This window comes from Dermochelys coriacea, chromosome 4, assembly GCF_009764565.3.
Source record: "Dermochelys coriacea isolate rDerCor1 chromosome 4, rDerCor1.pri.v4, whole genome shotgun sequence".
Taxonomy (NCBI): Eukaryota; Metazoa; Chordata; order Testudines; family Dermochelyidae; genus Dermochelys; species Dermochelys coriacea.
In genome coordinates this window covers 22,283,384-22,309,318 of record NC_050071.1, presented here as the reverse complement: position 1 = coordinate 22,309,318, position 25,935 = coordinate 22,283,384, and the positions used below count along the sequence as shown (strand labels likewise).

At 40.8% G+C, this 25,935-nt stretch overlaps 1 protein-coding gene across 9 annotated transcripts in view; it reads right to left on the bottom strand.

Annotated features, from left to right (window-relative positions):
* The window catches only part of CCSER1 (coiled-coil serine rich protein 1), a 1,112,896-nt gene that overhangs the window by 942,586 nt on the left and 144,375 nt on the right, over window positions 1–25,935 (bottom strand). The window lies entirely within an intron of this gene.

Sequence of the window (25,935 nt, the reverse complement as noted above, 5' to 3'; positions counted from 1 at the left end):
TAGTTGCTTACAGAAAGACAGGGAAAATATATGGGGACTGGCTGGTCAGTCATATCACTTAGACACCATTTCTCTGCATCAGAGGCAGAAACACTTAGCTTACCAGTTGTTCAGTGGCTTTGGGGCTCAATTCCTTCTGTGCCACACAATGTGTGACTCCATTCCAAATGTTAAGCTTGATGCCAAACCCTTTAGAGCTTTAACGTAAGGATTTGACTTGTCAAGATAATTTACCTGTCAGGGTTCTTTACTGCTGAGTGATCTCACGTTTCCAATCCCTGGAACAAGATACTGTCACTTTAACAACATCTCAGGTTTACTGCTTCCTGGCTGTGACAGTAGTATCAGCAGTAATAAAAGCTAAAAGCCTTCCTTGTCATGGACCTCAAGTGCTGGGAAATTCTAATCTCCTAATTTCTCTTCCCCTGTTCTGCACCACAAAACACTTTTTCTAGGTCTTCTTCCACTAAATACTCCTGAAGCATTATCACTTTCCTATTAGTAGAAAATAAGGAGCTCATAATTTATGCTTTAATTGAAAGGCTTACTTATAGTATTATGTAGGAAATTGAGCCATCCTCTACTCTCAGAAATATGGACACATTTTACATTAATTTATTTATTGTGTTATAAAGAGTCCTACTGCCACCAAGTGGCTAAGAGAAAAACAAACTCCTGGTGAAATACACAGTCTGAATTTCAAGAAAGTCTTCACACATTTCCAGATGGACTTATTTTGAACTTCAGTTGTATTTTGTTTGTATTAGAAAAGTGACACCAAAAATTCATTTAAAATCACAACAAGTAAAGGACTCATCACAGATCTGTGTAAAGACAAAAAGAAAATTGCTATCTTAGTTATAATTACCTTCAATTTTAGCCTCAGGGGTCTGCATTGTAAATTCATTTTGTAATGCAAAGCTGTAAGAATTTAAATATTAATGCTTATCAGCAATTAAAAAAACAAATCATTACTGCCGTTATCAGTGGCAGGTGTGATAACTTTTGGGGCAGGTTTTTAAATTAATTCCAATTCCACAGATGAGGGTTCCAAATGCAAGTAAATTAACTTCTCAATTATATCTCACATTCTGCCACATACACTTAGGATACCATTTCCATCTAACACTCTTATATGGGAGGCTAAACTTTGTACTGACTTTCATCTAGCCAATTAGGGATCCTGTATGTATAAACTTAAGGGGCTTAAACTGCAGACCGCACTTCATATCTGTTGAATAATGGTGGGATTTTCATAAGCACCTATGAGAGTTAAGAGCACAAATCAAGTGAAAAATCATTGGGAAGTTGAAGTAGAAATTTCAGAAGTGCCTAGTGATTTAGGAGTATGTTGAGTTTCAATTGATTTGGATTCTGAAGTCACTTTTGCTTTTCAAAACCCCACCCTAAAGGATAAAACAAACAATGTGGTTCACGGTTCCTTTAAAAAAAAATTTTCCCCACTCTTGGCTCCATGCTTTCTTCTATGCTGGCCCTTACACTAAGGCCATGTCTACACTAGCACTTACGTTGGCAAAAATTTTGTCGCTGAGGGGTGTGAAAAAACACACCCAAGTGACATAAATTCTGCCAGTATAAGCACTTGTTTGCCCAGCACTATTGTCGGCGGGAGATACTCTCCCTCTGACATAGGTGCCGCCGCTCACTGAGCTGGTTTTATGATGTCGACGGGAGAACTACACAAGCAGTCTTACAGCAGCACAGTCATATCGGTACAGTTGTGCCACTGTAAGCTTGTAAGTGTAGATACAGCCTAAGAATGCCCTAGCCATCAGAGTGCGACTAGCCCCTATTATTTTGAAGCCACTCCCAAGGAAACACTTCTGCAAGATCTCTAAGTGTTAAAGCATTCCCACCCCTCTTGGATGCTTTGGAAACCTGGAGATTATAGTTAAAAGAACCCCTGCACCCATATGTATCTGCACCATGTGGTTTCCCCATGCTTTAATGTTTAATTGTTGCTAATGATTGCCTTTCTGGATACAAGAACTGAACTGATCTCACCACTAGTACTCAACAGCATTAACAAAAGCAGGTTACTCGCGTTATATCTACACTACAAGCGCTACAGCTGCAGTTCTGCACCTATGCCACTGTAGTGTAGTAAAACCATTCCCTCAAGAGACAGTGGTTAGATTCAAGGAAGAATTCTTCTGTCAACATACTGGTGTCTATTCCAAAGCTTAGGGGTGTGTATTTTTCACACCCCTCAGCAACAGACCTCAGTCAACTTAAATTTTAGGTGCAGACCAGGCCTCAGTCCTTATTCAGGCAAGCCACCATTTTCAGAACTAAATGTAGAATACATTTCTTCATCCTAGTTTTATCTCAGTAATTTCTACACACAAACCAAATGTAAACCAGCAAACAAAACAATCAATAAAATAACCACACTTATTGTTCTATAGGCTGGGGGACGGGAAAAGAGATTTTTAATTTTTATTTTTTGACACTTGGGAGGCACTTTGATTCTACAGTGAACTGTTCTGATCTTCTGAACAGACTAGGCACCGAGAAAAGACCTCCAGATTCTACCCAGTAAAATTAACACTGCTTGCAACAAAAAGTAAATACCTTTGCGATACCTCATAAAGCAGAGTTCATATCAAAATGATAAAATTATTTTATTCAATGATTTTTTTTAAATAATAGAATTATTTTCTAGGGTCATGAAAAATAATATCTTCTCTCCATTAAACTCTATATTTCACAGGTTAAGGAAGTTTCAACTTACAGCTTGGTAAGAGAAAAGATTTGAGTCTTATCTACATGAAGGAAATTGTTGGCATAGCTTTCATAAATATAAAGAGAAGGGTAAACACCTTTAAAATCCCTCCTGGCCAGAGGAAAAACCCTTTCACCTGTAAAGGGCTAAGAAGCTAGGATAACCTCGCTGGCACCTGACCAAAATGACCAATGAGGAGACAAAATACTTTCAAAAGCTGGAGGGGGGAGAAACAAAGGCTCTCTCTGTGATGCTTTTGCCAGGAACAGAAAAGGAATGGAATCTTAGAACTTAGTAAGTAATCTAGCTAGATATGTGTTAGATTCCGTTTTGTTTAAATGGCTGATAAAATAAGCTGTGATGAATGGAATGGATATTCCTGTTTTTGGATCTTTTTGTAACTTAAGGTTTTGCCTAGAGGGATTCTCTATGATTTGAATCTGATTACCATGTAAGGTTTTTACAGAGGTGATTCTTTTACTTTTTTTCTTCAATTAAAATTCTTCTTTTAAGAACCTGATTGCTTTTTCATTGTTCTTAAGATCCAAGGGTTTGGGCATATGTTCACCTATGCAAATTGGTGAGGATTTTTATGAAGCCTTCCCCAGGAAAGGGGGTGTAGGTTTTTGGGAGGATTTTGCAGGGAAAGACGTTTCCAAGCGGGCTCTTTCCCTGTTATATATTTGTTAGATGCTTGGTGGTGGCAGCAATGAAGTCCAAGGGCAAAAGGTAAAATAGTTTGTACCTTGGGGAAGTTTTAACCTAAGCTGGTAAAAATAAGCTTAGGGGGTTTTCATGCAGGTCCCCACATCTGTACCCTACAGTTCAGAGTGGGGAAGGAACCTTGACCATAGCTATTCCAGAAATGACGTAATTATTCTGAAATAAAGTCACTGATTTCAGAAGTGTCCACGATGGGAATTATTCCAGAATAGCTATGCCTGTTCATTTCTCCATGTAGAGAAACCCTTAACCTTTTCTGATCTGTTGATATACCAGCATGAGCTGATTTTGTATGCTGAAAGATAAGGGACTATTTATTGTTACTAAAATATAATTAACAATTATATATTTGTACATGCGTGCGCACACACAAAACAAAAAAGCAAAGTCATTTAAGACAGGTTCTTTTTAAAAAAATAGTTTGGTGTAAATTAAATCTATTAATAATAACAACAACTTATGAGCATGAGAATTCTGTGGATGGAATTCTAGCAATTAATGTGAGGCCCACAATTATTATAGGTATTTGTATTGCAAAGGTGCCCAAAAGGTGCTGGGTACTGTACAGACATATTGGAATACAATGAATTGGAACCATAATGGTTCTAATATGTGTGAAAGTCGTTCGGTAGAGGAATAATTGGGGAACAGGCAGCTGGGAAAATATTGAAGGGATGCCACAAACTGTCCATCAGCTGTCCCACAGAGATGTAAATAGAGTCAGAAGCATTCCATAGACACAATTATCGACATATTCATACCCGTTATTTCTGCCCAAAATATATGAAAGATTGGGGTTGGGGATTCGATGAGAGCAAACTTTTGTAATCATACTATAGAAGCTTCTCTCTACAGCCTTAAAACTCAAGGGATTGCTAACTTTATAGCTATGTCTACTTGGACTGCATTACCCATTGGTGAGGGCATTATGCACAGTTATGCAAGGTGGCAAAGACTAGACTAGAGAACGGCACTCTTACATTTGCTGGGTCCACATTCAAAGGGCTTTCTGACTTAATTTCTCTGATTAAAAAGATTAGAGATAAAAGTAATTGGTATAAAAAGTTTAAGGCCCTAAGGATCAGCTAAATGACTGATTATGATCTGCATTTTCACCTTCCCCTGCAGCATAGGGCCTGGGTCACTTGCAGGTTTAAACTAACATAAATGGTGGATTCTTTGTAACCAAGCCTTTAAATCTTGATTTGAGGACTTGAGTAACTCGGCCAGAGGTTCTCGGTCTATTACCAGGAGTGGGTGGGTAAGCTTCTGTGGCCTGCAATGTGCATGAGGTCAGACTAGATGGTCACATGGTCCCTTCTGGCCTTAAAGTCTAAGTCCAAAAGCGCCTAACCGAGGGTTCTGCCACCTGGCTGCTAATTCCTCTAGACACTGACATATATAATTTTTCTTTCTCCCTGAGCAAAATCATTTGAATGAAACTAGATTCATAGAATCATCGAATATCAGGGTTGGAAGGGACCTCAGGAGGTCATCTAGTCCAACCCCCTGCTCAAAGCAGGACCAATCCCCAACTAAATCATCCCAGCCAGGGCTTTGTCTAGCCTGACCTTGAAAACCTCTAAGGAAGGAGATTCCTCTACCTACCTAGGTAACCCATTCCAGTGCTTCACCACCCTCCTAGTGAAAAAGTTTTTCCTAACATCCAGCCTAAACCTCCCCCACTGCAACTTGAGACCATTACTCCTTGTTCTGTCATCTGGTACCATTGAGAACAGTCTAGATCCATCCTCTTTGGAACCCCCCTTCAGGTAGTTGAAAGCAGCTATCAAATCCCCCCTCATTCTTCTCTTCTGCAGACTAAACAATCCCAGTTTCCTCAGCCTCTCCTCATAAGTCATGTGCTCCAGCCCCCTATTCATTTTTGTTGCCCTCCGCTGGACTCTTTCCAACTTTTCTACAGATTGGTTCATATCCCTTACGAGTCTTACTTTAGATATAAAATACACTACAGGAGACTAATGCTTTTCTCACTTCACAATTAAAAATAAATCATTTTGGTTAAAATGATCTTTTTTGAAAAAATGTTGGTGAACATTTTTAGTTAAATTTGCAGTAGCCAAACATAGCACGTAAAGTATTCAGTGAAATATTTTAAAACAAAAAACCTTCTGTTTTCTTTCTTCCCTTTTACCTCTACTGGATATTAAGTCCCGTTTTCCCCAAAACTCATCACCTCTGTACACTGGCACATGCTAGCACAAAGCAACCATAATATACCTTTCTGAAGAGTAGCACATTCAATGTTAAAACTTATTTTTTCTTTTATTTGTTCTACCTAGAATGTATTTTATATATGGCTCAGGCCACACACTAGCTTGCTAGCTACATCCCCTCGCTTCAAAGGTCAAATCACAACCCAATTAAGTGAACCTTACACAGAACAGTATAAAATTTCACATTATAAATAGACTTGGAACAATTAGATTTTTATCAGTACATGTCAGTAAACATTGATTTCATTGTACACACACAAACAGACGAAAAATACTTCAGTCAATAATCATCAAAACTACAGAGAGGCAAAGTAAGAAAGCTTGCGAACTATTTAAGAGTCTGATTTAAGGATATTTACGATGTATATTTTGACATGTGATGTCGACAATTTGTGTTTTAACAGTTATAAAGCTTTAACTTTTTCAATCTCAAAATCTGCGGTCACCCCACTGCTCCCACCCAATAATTTTGTGTAACTATGTAAATTCAAATGGATAAAATAAAAAACACTTCATAAACATTGATATTATCCATCAGTGTTATAAAAAAAATAAATACCGAATTCTGCCAAACCTAATTATAATCACATCAGACTAATTTGATAATGACTGAGTTCATTATAATGAAGCCATTTACTTCAGAATTCTATCTAATTTCAATTGCATGACAGGTATGATTTGAACATATGGAATCATCTTGAATCATCTTCTGTCCTGCATATAGTTAAACTGACTGGATCCCTGTGTAATCTCAGTGCTGAGAATCCTATGCTGAACGATGGGACTACTCACAGAGTAGTGAGAATTGTACTTCTCTAGCCTTTCTTCTCAAGATTTCAAAGTAATCTGCAAAAGTAATTCATTCTTAGCCCCATTTTACAGGTGAGGCCTTTTCAAGTCACACAGTCAGTCAGTGGCATAATGGGATATAAAACTCAGGTCTCCTCATTCTGCCTCTCATTAATAATGTTAATTCAAAGCATTTTCTCCTTCTCAAAGTTCGGTTTGAATGAAAGAAGTTATTGATATTTATTACTGGAGTCTTCTGACATTAGGCTCTGAACAACAGTACATTCCACACTGAAGACACCACATGAGCCAAACAAAAAAGCTCTATTTTAATTAATGGTCATCATAAAGATATAACTCAAAGATAAGAACCACCTCATTGCCCAGCAGATGTTTTAGGGCTGGGGGAACAAATGATCCACATACGGTATTATATTGGTGCATCATTAAAGTTCTGATTTGAAATTAATCACATTCTCACAAGGTGGCACTTTGACTAATAAGAAAAAGTATTTGCCGGAGGCAGCCATTTTTTCCTATTAGTAATGCCTTTGCTCATCCCAATTATTCTCACGAGTGCCACAACAGTATTTAATCAAGTGTAGAAAGATACAGGGAATATAAAGTGAAGTAGTAAATCTGCACACAAAAAAAATTCTTAACTGAGCTATCTTCCATCTTAAAGCAGTTGAGATCTTTCTTCAAACTGGGAGCTAATGCATTCAGTGAATAATAATACATTCTTTCAACTAACTAAACTGAAAACCGCTTGATAAATTCACTGCGGCAGGACTTTCAAACATTTCTATACAATCAGAGCGTTACCCCACACAGTATTTTTATGGCTGCTTCAGGTTAAAACAATACATTAGAAGATTCTGCTACAGGACTTTTGGAAAAGAAATTATATGAAGCATGTTTCTGATGAGCAAGCCAGTAAGCCACCTTTTTTCTTAAAAAGAATGCTCAGTAAACTGAGCATAAAATCATTTTTTCCATCTTACTCTTTTCAGCTAACTAGTCTTATATATAGGAAGAAAAAAAAGATTTTGCAAATGAATATCCAGGGTGAACAATTACCTGCTTATAAATGTACATGCATTATTGTAGATTTATATACACATGTAGCATGTGGTGATTGTGATTTCCATATGATAAACGGCATTTATCAGTCATTTCCGACTATTTCACCTGCACTCTGCCCGCTAATCCATCTCTGCAAGCACAAGTTCTAATATTCCTAAACTTTCAGTCTCTAATGAAATCTGGCCTGCTGGAAAAACATTTTTCTCTTAACATGAAATTTCTCTTATAGGTGCAGGATGAACACTAATCAGTTCTACATCAGTGACAGGTTCACGGTCCTGTTATCTTACAAGACATGCACATTTTATACAACTGAAAAAAAAACAGAAAATCTCCCCCATTCTATCCAGTGATGGCTTTTGTTTCTAACCTAAAGTGATTGTGAGATATTAGACTAGAGGTGGGCAAACTTTTTGGCCCGAGGGCCACATCTGGGTATGGAAATTGTACGGTGGGCCAGGAATGCTCACAAAATTGGAGGTTGGGGTGTGGGAGGAGGTGAGGGCTCCAGCTGGGGAGGGGTGGGCGGGTTCTGGGATGGGGCCAGAAATGTTCAGGAGTTCAGGGTGCAGAAGGGGGCTCCAGGGTGGGACAGCGGGTTGGGGTATGTGGAGAGGGTCCAGGCTCCAGCTGGGGGTACAGGATCTGGGGGTGTAAGAGAATACTCTGTGCTGGGACCGAGGCATTCAGAGGGTGGGAGGGGGATCAGGGCTGGGGATTGGGGCATGGGAGGGACTCAGGGGTGCAGGTGCCGGGCGGCGCTTACTTCAAGCAGCTCCCGGAAGCAGCAGCATGTCCCCACCTCTGGCTCCTATGCAGAGACACAGCTAGGCAGCTCTGCATACTGCCCCATCCACAGGCACTGCCCTTGCAGTTCCATTGACCACGGTTCCCGACCAATAGGAGCTGCGGCGGTGGCGGCAACATGCAGACCCCCGGCTGCCCCTACGCATAAAAGCCAGAGCAGGAACATGCCTCTGCTTCTGGGAGCCATGCAGAGCCATTGGCACATGTGGAGTAGGGCAAGCTCCAGACCTCGCTCCCCAACGGGAGCTCGAGGGTCAGATTAAAACTGATCTGTAGGGCCAGATGTGGCCCCCGGACATAGTTTGCCCACCCCTGTATTAGACATTAAAATCACTATTAGGGAAAAAACTATTCCAGTGTATTTAGACATTTCTGTTATTTATGAGTTCTGATTTTAAACACTTCTTAGGACAGTAAGTACACTTTGACTAAGAGCGGGATACGAAGTATAGAAGAAGAATACAACAAACTGAAGTTTTTACAAACTCTAAAATTCTGTAAAATCATTTTCCTAAAGAAGTGTGACATATCAAGTGTATATGATTACACAGACCACTTACGAACAGTGCAACTGTATCAAAGCCATACTGATGAAATACACAGGCATGCACAGGCTAGCTCCCAGATAGCATGGTTACTAGTGCAATATAAATCCTAGACCATCACATATACCTCTCAGGACATATCTCAGAGAAGAGATTTAAGCACAATGACACTTCAAAGCAATGACTTCTGCCTAATGGGAATAATAATTTAATTTAATGGAGACCCTTTCCAATGACTTAATGGTGCTTTCTGTGGGTTTTTCTATTTCACACTGGTTCTCCTGTGTTTGCTCCTCTAACAACAGTTTTCATTCTTTCATTACTCTGATGTGCACAGGAAGTAAAGGAATTTCCTCACCCTGCCTGTTTGTGGCTGCTAGTTTGCTCCTTCTACATTCATCAACTACACATGCTGAGACAATTGCCCCTACAACTCAGGCAACAGGCTCAAATCATTTGTAGACCAGAAACTATGTCCTCCAAATTCTGTGCGTTTGTCCAGTAATATCTATGTTGTGTTCTCCAGCTTCCAGGACAGCAGCTTTACCATTACTACTATACAGTATTTTCTATCAATCAGGAGTTGTATATGCTCAACATGTCTGAAAGTCGGGACCTAAATGCTCACAATGGTTTAGCAGCAGCTACAGTTTAGCTCAACCCAAAACTAGGTCCCCAGCTCAGCACTCTATTCTCTCTTCAGTGCAGCAGTTAAGCATGCGCTTAAGTGTTGTTCCAAATTGGAACAGATTCAAGCACAAGTTTAAATGTTATGCTCAATAAGAGGCCTAAAGCACTGAAAGCTAGAACACCTTATGCTGGTGAGCACAGCTCCATTGACTTTAATGAGACTACTTGCGTGAGTAAATACTCACCATAATGAACAAAGGGAACACAGTATGGTCTCTTAGCATGTACATGGTAGTGACGAGTAACAGCGGTGCAACTGTAATTATATCCTTACAATACCCTAGCAACTGCCCTCACACAATCTACTTTGTAAATACCTCTATACCAAAATACAATGCTCTGAACTCGTCCCTACATTTTCAGTCAAAAATAACTAAAATGTTAAGAACACTTTAAAAACGGCATGTTAAGAAACACAAATCTATATAAAAATACAGATCACAAGAAAGAAGGAAATTTTGACATTAAAACAGGGAATAAAAGCACTATAAAAGAAGTCTTTATCCTAGTGTCCTCACCAGCCCACATGCCTTGAAGCGATTAAAATGAGTGACTTGCACAAAGCTACCTAAAATATTCCTGCACATATTGGGATATTTTCAAGTTACATAAGGCAAAAGCAGAGGACATGAGATGCCTAGTTCTTTAGCTTCCACTGAGAATTTTTTGGCTGCCAGCTATGGATCTGTATTATAACTGAAGTAGTAGTGACACATCGAGTTAAATCTGCCCAAGTGTTTCCACTTTAAGCCCTTTTTCAATTACTCCTAACTTTCCAATGCTTTCCACTTCGGGGCGGTGAAATTTTCCTATCTTGTTTCTGCCCTGAAGAAACTTAACTAAATTGAAGGTAAAACTATGCTAGGGAAACTTCTGGAAGCAAAAGCCAGTGATTAGGAATAATACTTCATACCATGGACAAAGCAAAGTGGGAAGCTAATAAGAAGCCTAAAGACAACCTGAATTGGCACACAAAAATTAAGTGGTTTCTTTAGTCACTCTTGCCTCTTCAAATGTAATGTAAGTGAAATCTCATTTAAAACCCATAGCTAAAGACTGACCTTCTCCACTGTGAGAAAGTGGTCAACAGAAAATAGGGAAGGATAAGGTGTGGGAGCTCATTTACATGTCTCTCTTCCCCTACAGCTACTCCCTACAATTTAGGGCATTGGATTAGGGAATGATTTTTTATCTCTGTAGCAGGCCATCCTTTCTCCCAAGAAAGAACCCAGCATTCATAACTTCCCAGGATTTGCACTGCTCAGACAGCAATGGATATTTTTTGCTAGATCAAATTCATCATAACTGAAATCAAAGGTGTTTTAAAAATGTTATTTCACAGTGTCTGAAGCACCTATATTTTTGTGGCCTTTTATTTAACTATGACAGGCTACCTGGAGCTCATAATTCATATCTCTTAATCGATAGAAGTATGTGTTATTACTTCACTGGTGAATGAAAAACCAGCTACCTTACAGTACAATATACTTCCAATACGGCAACTCCAAACTTGGGTTGTTTCGCGTCAATAGCTTTGCTATCTGTGCTGATCTGGAAGATGAAAGCAGAGTCAGGACAGAGCAGATTGCTCCCCAGCGATACACAGTTTGGTTAACTTGATCAAGCATTGTATTAAAGAATTCCAAATTCAGAAAATGAAAACTTAAATCACTGCCTGTTGCTGCACATGACCACCCATTAAAACACACAAAGGTTATCAGTCTGGACAACCAAATGGGAAGATAATATGTGAACAAACAATGGCAAATTGGATTGGGGAAAAGTACAAGTAAAAGTTATAAAGGATTCTGCACTTCTGAGTGAATATATAGGAATTACAGACCAAGTAGATTATTCTGTATTCTTATGGGGAAAACTAATACAATTGTGGTTTTTTAATAGTCTCTTCATCTTTTTTATAGAAGATAATATACGTCTAGAAAAATTGCACCCTGCAGATCTATAAACTGCAGTTAGAGATTTAAATACCACATGCTGTCTATTAGTCATTTTGATCTGTTTTGGATGTTCTCTAAATCCTCCCAGTTAATATTATCTAAAGATAATCTCCAACAACTTGAGCTTCATATCTGAAAACATGATAACAAAATTCACCATGAGTCCTCACTATTGTAGTACAGCTTCAATCTACATTGTTATTGACTTTAAATCAAGCTCTTTTTTTTAAAGTCAATTTACTAATATGAGAAAATCATTCTGTTATATAAACAAATAGACAATCCATCAAGTCCAAAAACAGTAATTTTCCATGCCGAGTACTAACCAGTCAAAACTCTCAAAATATTTTTTCTAAAATTTTACAGTAATAAAGGGATAACATTTTTTGTGGTATACAGGTACCCTGCAATGTAGGCCTGCTTGCGTTCTTGGGTTTGATAATCGTCCACAGCAGTGCACTCCAAAAATCTCCATAAAGTAAATTAGGGAAATTTCTACTGTCTGATAGCCCGGATAGTTAATAAACATGTTTTATTGTTTTATTTATCCCAGTGTATTTAAATAGAAGTGTCTGGGAAAGCTCTATTTGGGGTGATAGATTGTGTGCATATTATTCTTTTAAAGAAATAATGGACCTAATATGACTTGTATTTTCCAGGAGATGCCATAGGCAATACAGGACATACATTTCTGGGGAAAGATCTAAGACTAGGGGTTCTGGGGGTCACCCTGCTGTATAATTAAGGTTGGTGAGAGCCAGAGTGTAACCCAAGTGTGGCTGGCAGGCTGCAGTTACACAGAGACATGCAAGGTGTGGCTTGCATGCTGGAAGGCTGTTTGCAAGTAGCCCAGGTGGGAGCTACTTCAGCAAGGCATTGTGAGGCACCTAAGCTGGAGAGCAGCTCCAACACAGCTGCGCATCGAACCCTGGTATGTGTCACTGGCTGTAGGCAATAGATTTGTTGGTGTGTTTATTACACTGGTATCTCTACTGGACTGATAAAGAAATAAAATTAAATGGATATGAAAATCTACGCAAAAATCCACACATTGGATGAAAGACTTAATACAAGTGACCGTGAAGAAGCAATACTGCAAAAATTGATTAATATGCATAAATATCACAGAACAGGCAAATTTCCTGGACTATCTGGACATTAACAGCATAGCAATAATTTTGTGACAGAAGTCAGATTAAATCATGATACGTATTGTACAGAACACAATGCAACCATAGTGTAGAAATCACACCCTTAGAATTACAGATATGATGTTCATGTCTATTAAAAGATTCATTTAATGCAGGAGTGGGCGAACTTTTTGGCCGAGGGCCACATCTGGGTGGGGAAATTGCTTGCAGGGCCGGGGCAGGGGGTTGGGTGCGGAGGCGGAATGCGGGGCATGGGAGGGGGTGCAGTTTGCAGAAACTGCTCAGGGAAAGGGGTTGGGGCAGAGGAAGACTGTGGGGTGTATGAGGGGGCTCAGGAAAGGGAGTTAGGGTGCAGGAGGGGTGTGGAGTGCTGGAAGGGGCTGAGTTCAGAGGGTTGGAGTGCAGGACGTGGCTCATGGCAGGGAGTTGGGGTACAGGGGGGTGCGAGGTGCAGCTGGGGGCTCAGGATGGGAGTTGGGGTGCAGGAAGGGTGCAGCAGGGGGCTTAGGGCAGGGAGTTGGGGGGCAGGGTGCTTGAGGAGTTCAGGCTCCGGCCCAGCACCACTTACCTAGATCGACTCCCGGGTGGCAGCAGCGCACACCAGGGCCAAGGCAGGCTCCTTGCCTGCCTGCCCCGGCCCTGCGCCATGCCACTCCAGGAAGTGACCGGCACCACGTCCCTGCAGCCCCAGGTGGTGGGAGGAGGCGCAGAGGGTTCCGCGTGTTTCCTTCACCTGTGTGTATCTCCCCTGAAGCTCCCATTGGCGACGGTAACCCATTACTGGCCAATGGGATCTTTGGGGGAGGTACCCCCAGGCAAGAGCAGCGAGCAGAACTCTCTGCCGCACCACCACCAGAGGCTGCAGGTACGTGGTGTGGCCGCTTCCAGGAGTGGCGCGGAGCCTGTGGCGGTGGCAATCCCACAGGCTGGATCCAAAGCCCCGAGGGGACGGATCCAGCCCGCCGGCTGCGGTTTGCTCACCCTTGATTTAATGAGTATCTTTAATATTGGTGCTAATTTAGGCCCATACCTTGCTTACATTTAACTTCACCTCGTGTGCAGTGTCTGATTTAGGGTACAACTCGTGTATTTAAATTTAGCATTTTCAGGATCAGAGTTTAAACATGCTACCTTTATAGCCATGATAAAGACAAATATACAGAAAACAAGTAATGAAAAGTTCAATAAAAGAATATTTAAAAACAAGAATAAGTGCATTAACTAGCATGTCTGATGTTAGAGTAAAAAGTTCCTTTGTATCGGCAGAATACATGCATAACTTGCCAGTGTAGCCTGCTACTTTGCTAAATTCCTCTTAGGGCTCTGCTCAGACAGATTTGCCCCATAATTCATCTCAAAATGAGTAAACATGGGTAATTGTATCCATAAATTTAGGTTTGCATTCACAGTTCGACAATCTCTACAAGCAAATTGAAGTTGGAGGGTAGTTTTCATGTTCAGCCTAAGATTGGATGTGCTTCATCAGTCAATGTCTGAATGCCTCATTTTAATCTCAGTAGCATAGATGGAGATGGGAATAACTCTTATCAACTCAGTGAAGGCATACACCACTATGAAAACCATGCAAGTGGTAGGCGAATCAGGTTCTTGGATGGGTTGGCTGGTTGTTTGTTTAGATGTAGCAACTTGACCATGAAGGAGGGACAAGCAGTATGACTAAAAAAAAAAAACCAAAAAACCAAAAACACACAAAAAAACCTCTCATTCTGACTATACAAAAAACAAGAAAACCCAACATATTTTTCTTCTCAAACAGTCAAATCTGAAACTCAAATTACCCTGTACAGGTTATATTAATAGTCTGCATTAGCCAATGAGAATATTAATATTCAGATTGTGTATTTCATGGAACTAACTTTTATGATTATTATTATTTTACTTACAAATATCTTCCAACTAGGATAAACTATTGATATAAGGCCTAGTGGCTTTTGTCAAGATCATTTGGACACTTCTCTTGACAAATGCTCTTGAGCTGAAATGTCATACTTGTTGAAAAGGAGGGATACCTGTAATTTACAATGGTGTTTTTAATTAATGGAAAATACTATTATATCAATACTATTCAGAATGTAACTTTTTCTTCTGCAGTAGTTATTAAGAATAAAAATAAAAACAAAAAACAACTACGACTACCAGAAATTACTAGAAATAGACAAGTAGTAAAACGAAGCATAAAGAAAAATACTTAGGACAAAATCAAAACAAAGCTGATACAATGCAGACTTTTTTTAAACTTTAGAAATGAAAAGTATCGTTTCCTCTGAATCTATTAAGTATGTCAAAATGCCAAATTCACACAGGTTTTTAATTATTGTAGCACAAATACACAAAATGAGCCGAAATGGACAAAATGGGCAAAACCCTCTTACGAAGGGATTCTCATCATCTTGTTTTTCCAAGGAGAAAAATGCTTCATTATATCAGGATATTTACGATATTAACAATACAAGTTCAAAATACCCTATTCAAACCTTAAATAATTGAGCTTCACAACCCCCACATGGTTAAATATTATTTCAATTTCATTTTTTCTGATGGGGAAAGTAAGACAAGGTGGTTAAGTGACTTGACTAAAGTCACACTGATAGCAGCAGGAGTTGGGATTAGAACTCCAAATTTAATGGTTTCCCAACCTTGCACAGACCAGTATAACATGCAAAACAATATGAAATTCTTTCCTCCTCCATTTTATGCTTGAAACATCTGTCTATGGGTTAGTACTGCTCCCATTCACTACAACATGTGAGAAAAACTGTAGACAGATCCATATTATACAGTAGAAAAAACAAATATATGGCCATAATAATGCACTGCATTTTGGTAATTATGAAACAACTCCCTGCTTTGGTATATAGAATTATAATACCCAAAGCGTTCACCTAAAATTCAGTGTGTAACTTAAATGTTTATGTAGTATCTAAAGCATGCTTCGTGCTTTACAAATAAATAAATGGGCTAGCACCAACCTCTACTGAGTTTATAATCCTACAAAGTGGTTTTGGCTATTCTTTTCAACAGCAAAACAGAATTAAAAATAAACAGAGTTTGAAAATGAGTTTGAGTATTTCATTCACAATAAAGTTCAATAAAGCACAATAAAGAGAATAAAGATCCCAGCAAGAGTTCTGTGTACAGAGGAAAATGCCAAGAAACATGGATCACAAAGAAGACGCACCAAAAACTAGGTGTATGGTTTAATAATTTGGCATTATTCTCACATTACCTGCCCAGAAAGGCATTAAGCTTCAATACAGTATAGTATGTATGTATGTTCTAGAGATAGATGACAATGCTCTCATTGAATTGTGTCAAGGTTCCTTCCCCACTCTGAACTCTAGAGTACAGATGTGGGGACCTGCATGAAAGACCCTCTAAGCTTATTCTTACCAGCTTAGGTTAAAAACTTCCTCAAGGTACAAACTTTGCCTTGTCCTTGAGCTCTATGCTGCCACCACCAAGCATGTTAATTAAACAACAGGGAAAGAGCCCACTTGGCGACATCTTCCCCCAAAAAATATCCGTCAAGCCCTACATCCCCTTTTCTGGGGAAGGCTTGATAAAAATCCTCACAAATTTGCTTAGGTGAACACAGAACCAAACCCTTGGATCTTAAGAACAATCAGGTTCTTAAAAGAAGAATTTTAATTAAAGAAAAAGTAAAAGAATCACCTCTGTAAAATCAGGATGATAAATACCTTACAGGGTAATCAGATTCAAAACATAGAGAATCCCTTTAGGCAAAACCTTAAGTTACAAAATGACACAAACAGGAATATACATTCCTTTCAGCACAGCTATTTTACCAGCCATTTAAACAAAACAGAAATCTAACACGTATCTAGCTAGATTACTTTCTAAGACTCCCTTCCTTTTCTGTTCCCAGCAAAAGCATCACACCGACAGACAGACCCTTTGTTCCCCACCCCCCATCCAGCTTTGAAAGTAACTTGTCTCCTCATTGGCATTTTGGTCAGGTGCCAGCAAGATTATCCTAGCTTCTTAACCCTTTACAGGTGAAAGGGGTTTGCCTCTGGCCAGGATGGATTTTATAGCACTGTGGACAGAAAGGTGGTTACCCTTCCCTTTATATTTATGACAAATTGTTACTTGATACCATACTAAGAACGTTACCAGGGATGTCCTCAGCTATTGTAGAGTGAACTTTAATGCACAGTCATTCATTAATTTCACCCTCATTGCCAAATACAATACTCTCTTGATGTTTCTTTTTTTCCTGCCACATGCACCACTCATGGTGGTTAATGGAGAGGAAGGAAGGAAGGAAGCAAGCAAGCAATCTCACTACTGAAGGTAGTATTCATCTACAGCTGACTTGCAAAGACATGCAATCTTCATTTTTACATCATTTGTCTATCCAGATGGATATGTTGGCTGCATAGTACTGACACAGATTTCACACTTAAACAATTGGTCTCAGACACTGAACAGAAAAAATATATATTATTATACAGTGCAGTGTGGAATGGTATGTATGAGTTTAGGAGAAAATCCTAAATAGACCACTATATCAACCAACAGAGGGAACTGGGTTAGTACTGTTTGCTCAGAAGAATGGACCCAATACTCTCAATAAGAAGCTGTTTGTTCTCTGCTCCTGGTTCAGTCTGTATTCCCAGTTTATTGGTCAAGACACAAAATTAAGATCCTCCCAAGATAAAACTCAGTACTCTACCAGAGGATCTTCCAGGTTCTACCTTAAATCCCAAGGAAATTTAACCTTCTTCCCCATTCCCATTACTTTCCTTTTCCACTCTCCAAGAGACCTATGTTGCAACAATACTTTTCAAGTCAAATTCCTGATCCTGCAATCAGGAGGGTTCCAGGTGGATGACAGGCTCCACACAAGTGGATCCAAGAGCAGGACTGGGCCCAAGAAAACAATGAATTTATCATCAAAGAGATTTTTTGAAAGCAACATTGTTTCCTTCCCTTTGCGTTCTTTTCTCCAAAAAGTATGCTAAGTGAGATAGTGATTTTTAGGTATTTATGAATTTGAATGCGTCTCTGATTCTCTCATGCTAAAAAATATCCTGTTTGCTCACTGACTTCTATTTCCAACTTGATCAATGGGGCACAAATCTAATGTTCTGTTGCAATGGAGTATTGAGTCATTAAGTCCAGGATCATATAATACAAGGCTTCAACATCAGTTCAACTGGGAAAATATAATTCCTTTAAAAAGAAAAAAGATAAAAACCACCACTGACAAGTCATTTGATCCACACATAGAATCATAGAATATCAGGGTTGGAAGGGACCTCAGGAGGTCATCTAGTCCAACCCCCTGCTCAAAGCAGGACCAATCTCCAATTTTTGCCCCAATCCCTAAATGGCCCCCTCAAGGATTGAACTCACAACCCTGGGTTTAGCAGGCCAATGCTCAAACCACCGAGCTATCTCTCCCCACTTATGGTGCTCTATTCCAGTGAATTTAAGCTATTCCTTTTCTGGATTTGAAATAAGAAAACTTATTGAGAAAGCACATTAAATGGACTGGAAGCAATCTCGATCACATGAATGATTTGCGTTCTGGTACTATAACATCTGTTTGCTATCCAAATGTCATGAAGGATAAATTTCAAAACTGCATGACTAGTACTATCTTTTGGCCATCTCCAACACTCCATACTCAAGTAAAATTCCCATCGATTCTAATGAGTTTCCTTGGGTAAGGACGGCAGAATTAGGCACTTTTCTTACTGTAACAAAATATACTACATACCCAAAATAAAATTTTATATGTTGCAACATTAACAATGTATATTATGATTCCCAGAAAAAATCTTTGCTTGATGTTTGCAAAGACATGCCCATATCATAAGACGATAAAAGAAATATTCAACATTCATCTTGAAGTATTTACAAAAAAATATTGATCGACCCATGAAAGCAAAGCACAGCAGAGCCTATAAAGGTCATCTGTGATTTCTTGTTAGGAGCTTCTAATAAAATATGTATTCAGTGTCTGATTGATAATGGACTCTAGCTGTTAATGATAAATGTGGGTGGGTGGGGTTTCTAATGTCAATATGTCGGTTGCTTTCAAAGCATTAGAGATGTAGAGATAGAGGTGGTTAGGGACTATTTAGAAAAGCTGGACGTGCACAAGTCCATGGGGCCGGACGAATTGCATCCGAGAGTGCTGAAGGAATTGGCGGCTGTGATTGCAGAGCCCTTGGCCGTTATCTTTGAAAACTCGTGGCGAACGGGGGAAGTCCCGGATGACTGGAAAAAGGCTAATGTAGTGCCCATCTTTAAAAAAGGGAAGAAGGAGGATCCTGGGAACTACAGGCCGGTCAGCCTCACCTCAGTCCCTGGAAAAATCATGGAGCAGGTCCTCAAAGAATCAATCCTGAAGCACTTAGAGGAGAGGAAAGTGATCAGGAACAGTCAGCATGGATTCACCAAGGGAAGGTCATGCCTGACTAATCTAATCGCCTTTTATGATGAGATTACTGGTTCTGTGGATGAAGGGAAAGCAGTGGATGTATTGTTTCTTGACTTTAGCAAAGCTTTTGACACGGTCTCCCACAGCATTCTTGTCAGCAAGTTAAGGAAGTATGGGCTGGATGAATGCACTATAAGGTGGGTAGAAAGCTGGCTAGATTGTCGGGCTCAACGGGTAGTGATCAATGGCTCCATGTCTAGTTGGCAGCCGGTGTCAAGTGGAGTGCCCCAGGGGTCGGTCCTGGGGCCCGTTTTGTTCAATATCTTCATAAATGATCTGGAGGATGGTGTGGATTGCACTCTCAGCAAATTTGCGGATGATACTAAACTGGGAGGAGTGGTAGATACGCTGGAGGGGAGGGATAGGATACAGAAGGACCTAGACAAATTGGAGGATTGGGCCAAAAGAAATCTAATGAGGTTCAATAAGGATAAATGCAGGGTCCTGCACTTAGGATGGAAGAATCCAATGCACCGCTACAGACTAGGGACCGAATGGCTCGGCAGCAGTTCTGCGGAAAAGGACCTAGGGGTGACAGTGGACGAGAAGCTGGATATGAGTCAGCAGTGTGCCCTTGTTGCCAAGAAGGCCAATGGCATTTTGGGTTGTATAAGTAGGGGCATAGCGAGCAGATCGAGGGACGTGATCGTTCCCCTCTATTCGACACTGGTGAGGCCTCATCTGGAGTACTGTGTCCAGTTTTGGGCCCCACACTACAGGAAGGATGTGGATAAATTGGAAAGAGTACAACGAAGGGCAACGAAAATGATTAGGGGTCTAGAGCACATGACTTATGAGGAGAGGCTGAGGGAGCTGGGATTGTTTAGTCTGCAGAAGAGAAGAATGAGGGGGGATTTGATAGCTGCTTTCAACTACCTGAAAGGGGGTTTCAAAGAGGATGGCTCTAGACTGTTCTCAATGGTAGCAGATGACAGAACGAGGAGTAATGGTCTCAAGTTGCAATGGGGGAGGTTTAGATTGGATATTAGGAAAAACTTTTTCACTAAGAGGGTGGTGAAACACTGGAATGCGTTACCTAGGGAGGTGGTAGAATCTCCTTCCTTAGAGGTTTTTACGGTCAGGCTTGACAAAGCCCTAGCTGGGATGATTTAACTGGGACTTGGTCCTGCTTTGAGCAGGGGGTTGGACTAGATGACCTTCTGGGGTCCCTTCCAACCCTGATATTCTATGATTCTATGATTCTATGATTATGTAGCAATAGTGGTAGTAGTTGTTCCATTTTTGATCCCTAAATTAAAACTAGGGCTGGCTGGAAAAAAGCCATTCCAGCTGGCATAGAATTTGAAAGTTTCAACATTTGATTTTGCTCCAAATCAGGACAATACAGGCTATTTGAAAACTCTCATGACAAAGAGGAGAGATCCCCCAGACTAGTCCAGTGGTTGCGGCACTCAATTGGGATCTGATAGAGCTAGGGTTAAGTTTCCTTTCCTCCTGATTTGGAGCACAGATTCAGACTTGACTCTCCTCTACCCCAGGTACATGTCCTAACCTCCACACTATTTTTTATGCTGGGTTGGGGGAGCTTCTCTCCCTCTCTTCTGCTGGAGCTGTTCCATTGTGCATGTTCACTGAGCCAGAGAGATGGACTCCCAGTGGTGAAGGTACCACATCAGGCAGAGCAGGGACTGGTGTCTCCCACTTCTCTAGTGAGTGTCCTAACCACCAGGCTTCAATCTCTCTCCCTCTCACAACCTTCATCCCCATGCTTAACGTGAGAAAGTTTTGTCAAAACTGCTGCATTTCCATGGAAGCTTTTGACAAATTGGCATTTTCCAGTAAAAAAAAGCCTTTTACTGAAAAATTCAAAACTCACTTTATTTAAAAGAATCATTTGCTAACCTGTTCAAGCTGGCTAACCTATCTTTTTTCTGATACAAATACTGCCTATGTTACTTCAGGTCACAGGCTATCAAGGAAGAAACAGTACGTATGCAAAGAACCACATCTCACTTGAGAGCCTGCTTCACATTTCATATCATCTGTTCACTCTACCATACACGAACCCATGGGTGAGGGAAGAGAGGTTGACAAAGGATATTATCTATATTAAAAGGATTTGTTGCCCAAAGATTGCTGCCATCACCATTATTCACTCTGACAAGAACCTTAATACCCAAGTAGTCCCTACCAATGTTGATGGGATTACTCAAGGTCAGTTACTACTCACTGTGAATAAGGCAGAAGACTCTAGCTCTATTTTAAAATAACCAGTGAGGACAAGTCTCAGTTTTCTTTAATTAAACAAAACAAGACAAAGAAAAGACCTAACTGAGAAGTTATACCTAAAAATGCAAAACAAAACAAAACACTCCACCCCAGGCCTCAGTTACATTACACAGGCACAAAGTCATGTTTTTAAGGCACCACTGTGATTCATAAAACCCCTTCTTGGTTGCTACCTAACCCTGTAGGTGCCTAAAACCACTGTGAGTCTCCATCCATCTCTCCAGTTGAAGTTGTTTCACTTTAATTGAATAATTAACTATTAATTGGTCCAGAGAAAGAATGAGAATCATGCTATAGGCCAGTACTTAGTGCACTCACCTAAGAGGTGGCAGATCCCTCTTCAAATCCCTTCCCATTAGACAAAGGGCAGACTTGAATTGCTGGTCTCCCAGCTTTAGCATTGAGCTAAAGTTAATAAAGGGAACGCCTCCTCTCTCCACTCCTCCCTGGCAGTTGTGTGTGCAGTTAGGCAGTCTCTCCAGCCTACCAGATTGGACCCCGCAAGAATGACATTGCGGGTTTCTCCCACCATATTCTCCTGGTTTCTAAATTACTTGCACAGACCGACACCTCCTGCAGCCCAGACTTAAGCACTTATCTCTGTGAGAGGGACGGAGCTTAGAACACACTCATCTTGTCAGCATCTCCCATTCACTAGCTTAGGCAGTTCCCACCTAGCATGCTGGCTTTTGTGAACTGCATTCTAAGGCATCTCTCTCTCCCCATTCATTGTTTAAGGACCTAAGGTGTCTAACTCAGGCTTTGTGGATCACAGTGTTCGTCCTCTGATTTTCTGTGTGTTTACGTTAGATGTAACAATACTCAGGTTGCAACACCTAAGCTCCTCTGTAGGCCTTGACCCAAATTCCAAATTTAAAAAAAGGCTATTTTTTTCTTCAAACATTTTGATAGTATTCTTCCCGATGTATATAGTTAAGGATTCATGGTCTCATTTCACTTTATGTAATGCATAACTAGCCACAAATAAAACAGTTTTTCTTCTTAGTTCTCAACAGACTTTAAAAGTCAAAATGCTGAAGTCCTGTATCTACCCCAGTAATACACACACACAGAAACACACACACCAGCAAAAAAGGATGCAACTGTGTCCCCAAATTATGACAGTAAGGTGCTAATATAATTGATATGTAAGTACATTTGCTTAGGACTAATAGACTTGACTTACGTTTGGACAATGGCTCTCAAGATTTCTTCCCATTTTGCCAATACACTCTGTGATAGGGTATCTGTTCCACACTGGCATAAAAGGGGTTAAAAGCAGCCCCAGGTAGGCTATGTTGGAGACAGCCAATCAGAGAAGGGCTGAGGGGACCAGCCAATCAAGGCAAAGTAGGCCCATATAAAAAGGGAGCTACAGGACAGAGGAGGTCCCTGAAGGGCTGAGAGAACTGCCAGCACCATGGACAGAGCAGGGGGAGCTGCCAACAGAGGCTGGGGGGGTGGGGGGGAGCAAGAGATAGCTCTTGGCCAGCTGTTGGGGGTTACAGACTGAGGCCCTGATGCAAGGGCAAGGAGGGTGCTGGAGCCACGTGGAAAGTGGCTAGACAGCGGACTGCAGTTTGCCACTGAAGGGAGTGGCCAAAGAGTAGACTGCAGGTTCCCCCAAAGGGAGGCGGAGCACACAGAGTGTGGCACAGCTAGAGAGCAGTATCACTGAAGAGGATGCCATGGTCCTGGGAGTGACATGGGTCCAGGAACAGAGTTGACAGCGGGTGAAACACTACCAGAAGAGAGTGCAGCGTTAATTCCCCAGCCAGCCAGCAGAAGGCACCGCAGTGATGAGTCGCACCCCGTCACATACCCCAATCATGACCTACAATACCCTGGCTATTCCAGTGTGGTCTCTCTGTTACGCAGATTGCTAATGAAATAGAATTTGAACCCAAGCCATTGAAAGGTTAGTGAATCAAGTTCTTCTGTACATATTCTTGGAATTATTTACCATTCATATGACTGATAACTCCTTGTTATGTTGATTCATTTCTGTTTCACCTAAGTAGCTACAATTTTGGAATCTAAGGCAGAGGTTGCCTCCACAACAATCTATGTTGCCATTACTAAGACTTAGTGATTACTTTTTCAAATAAACCATTTACAAATCTCTATTGAAGGATCATATCTTGCTTTGGTAGAAGAACATATACCATTATTTAACAGATCTTTTTCCACCTCTAACTTCTATGATGCTAAATATCTGCATTTGGTGTTATTTCTTATTTAGGCCACATCTACACTACAGACTACAAACATTTGCCAGCACAATTATGCCAGGCGGAGGTGTGATTTGTGAATGATAAAACACAGTGCTGTCTACATGGGGGGTCAAGTCGGTGTAACTATGTTGCTCAGGGGTATGAGCGACATAGTTATACCCATATAGGTCTGTAATGTAGGCCTGACCTCCAAGATGCTTAAACCAGGCATCTCAAGGAGAGTTGATAAACAGGCTTTTTCCAGACAAAGGAAAGAGGCTGACACCTCAAACCTGGTGTGAACAAATTCAGTGGACTCTCACCTTGTACTGGAGGCTGCAGCAGGAAGAGATAGTACAATAGTGGCAATCGCAAGCCGGGGAGGAACCAGCATGGAGTCTTATCTTCCAGACCTCATGGTTCCTTTACTCAGCATGAACTAATGAACTTTATCTGGGGGTACCCTTCAGGAGAATACATTCAAAGGTTCATTGAGCTATAAAGAGATGGGGAGCAAACCTCTAAGTTGTCTTTCATCTTAAAGAGACAAAGAAATCAATCAATTTGATCTCTGCAACAGGTCCTGTCAGGCTGGCCAGTGAAAAGCTGACTGTGAATGAGACAAAAACCATCTTGAACAAAGACTGTCACTCGCTAGATTAAGTTTTAGACTTTTAGATGCGTGTTCTCACATTTCTTTGTTTGTAACCCGTTCTACCTTGTACTTGGTATCACTTAACCTATATCCTTTAGTTAATAAACTTGTTTTACTTTAATCTAAACTAACCCAGAGGTGTATTGGAACTGAAATGATTGTTAACTCCAGTTAAAATGAGAAGCTTTCCTTTTGTCTCTTTAAAGGTGCAACTGTTATACTTATAAGAAGCACACGGGATCTTTATAGGGGAGAAGGCAGCACGCCGCATTTATTGAGAATACAACAGTTAGCATATGCTTTTTCAATCACACACACACACACACACACACACACACACACACACACACACACACACCTATGCACACAGTCCTGCCAATTGATGTTTATAGTTACCAGTCCAGAGTCCGGATCAATCTAGTGGCCAACCAGATTGGTCGCAGAGGGGAGCAGGGCTCTGTCGGTCGCGATCCGATGCTCCTGGAGTGTGGCAGACGAACCCAAAGTCCCATGGCCAAGCACCCTGTTCTTGTAGTCTTTTTTTCTCTGTTGAAGTCTATGGATTTTGCTGTGTCAGTTTGTGACCAGTTACTTCTTAATTGGTGATGTTAACATTTCAAAACACCTCTGGGGTGGGGTGAGGTGCTGGCCCAGCCAGAGTGTGAGGGGGAGTAGCCTGGGTGGATCTGGCGCATGGCAGGAGAAGCATGGATGAACCAGGGGCAGGAGTCCCAGCTAGAAGTGGGTAGCAGTAGTGAGGGCCCAGCTCACTTTGCAGCTTGGGCTATATAACCCAGGTAGCGTGCAGCCCTCCAGTAAGCTGCTATCTGTGATATGTGCGTACAGCAGCACAAGGCAGGAGACAGCAAGGAACAACTTCTTCTGTTTTAATGGCTTCTCCATTGACAACAAATGGCTTTGACACACAAAGTTAAACAACAACCATTAATAAAACCGTCAAGTGTTTGGGACATAGGTCAGCCCTGGGATTTTTCTCACCAGCCCCGTTAGTAACTGCATACTGCAAACATTTCAAAGCACAACCATTATCTTCATTCCTCTACAACAAAGCCTTGTGGAAAGGCCACTGTACTAGGCCTATTCTGAGCTCTATCACTGGCTTGCGCAATGACCTTGGGCAAGTCACTTCATCTCTCTGTGCTTCAGTTTCCCATATGTAAACTGAGGATAATGATATACAGTTCTTTGAGAACTACTGATAAATTGCACTATATACGAACTAAGTCTTTTGATTATTATCTAGCCACAGAAGAGTATCAATTGCAAAATGAGGTGAGAACTACAACTGCCTCAGTGACCACTAGGCCTTACCAACAAACCTTTCGCTTGCTGTTTAAAAAACTAGGAAATGAAATGGCAAAAAACTTTGTTAAAGCAGAATTAAGGGAGTCCGGTGAAAGCTCATGCCCTTCAAGAACATCAAATTCAGCAAAACTCAAACTTCTGAAAACCAGGACATACAGACTTAAGGTAAATGCCAACATAAACTTAACTCTGCTCCCCTGGAGCTGGCAATCATCACTGGGAAATAAGTGCATTCACTCTAGCTGCATTCATTGTGTTAGGTGTAA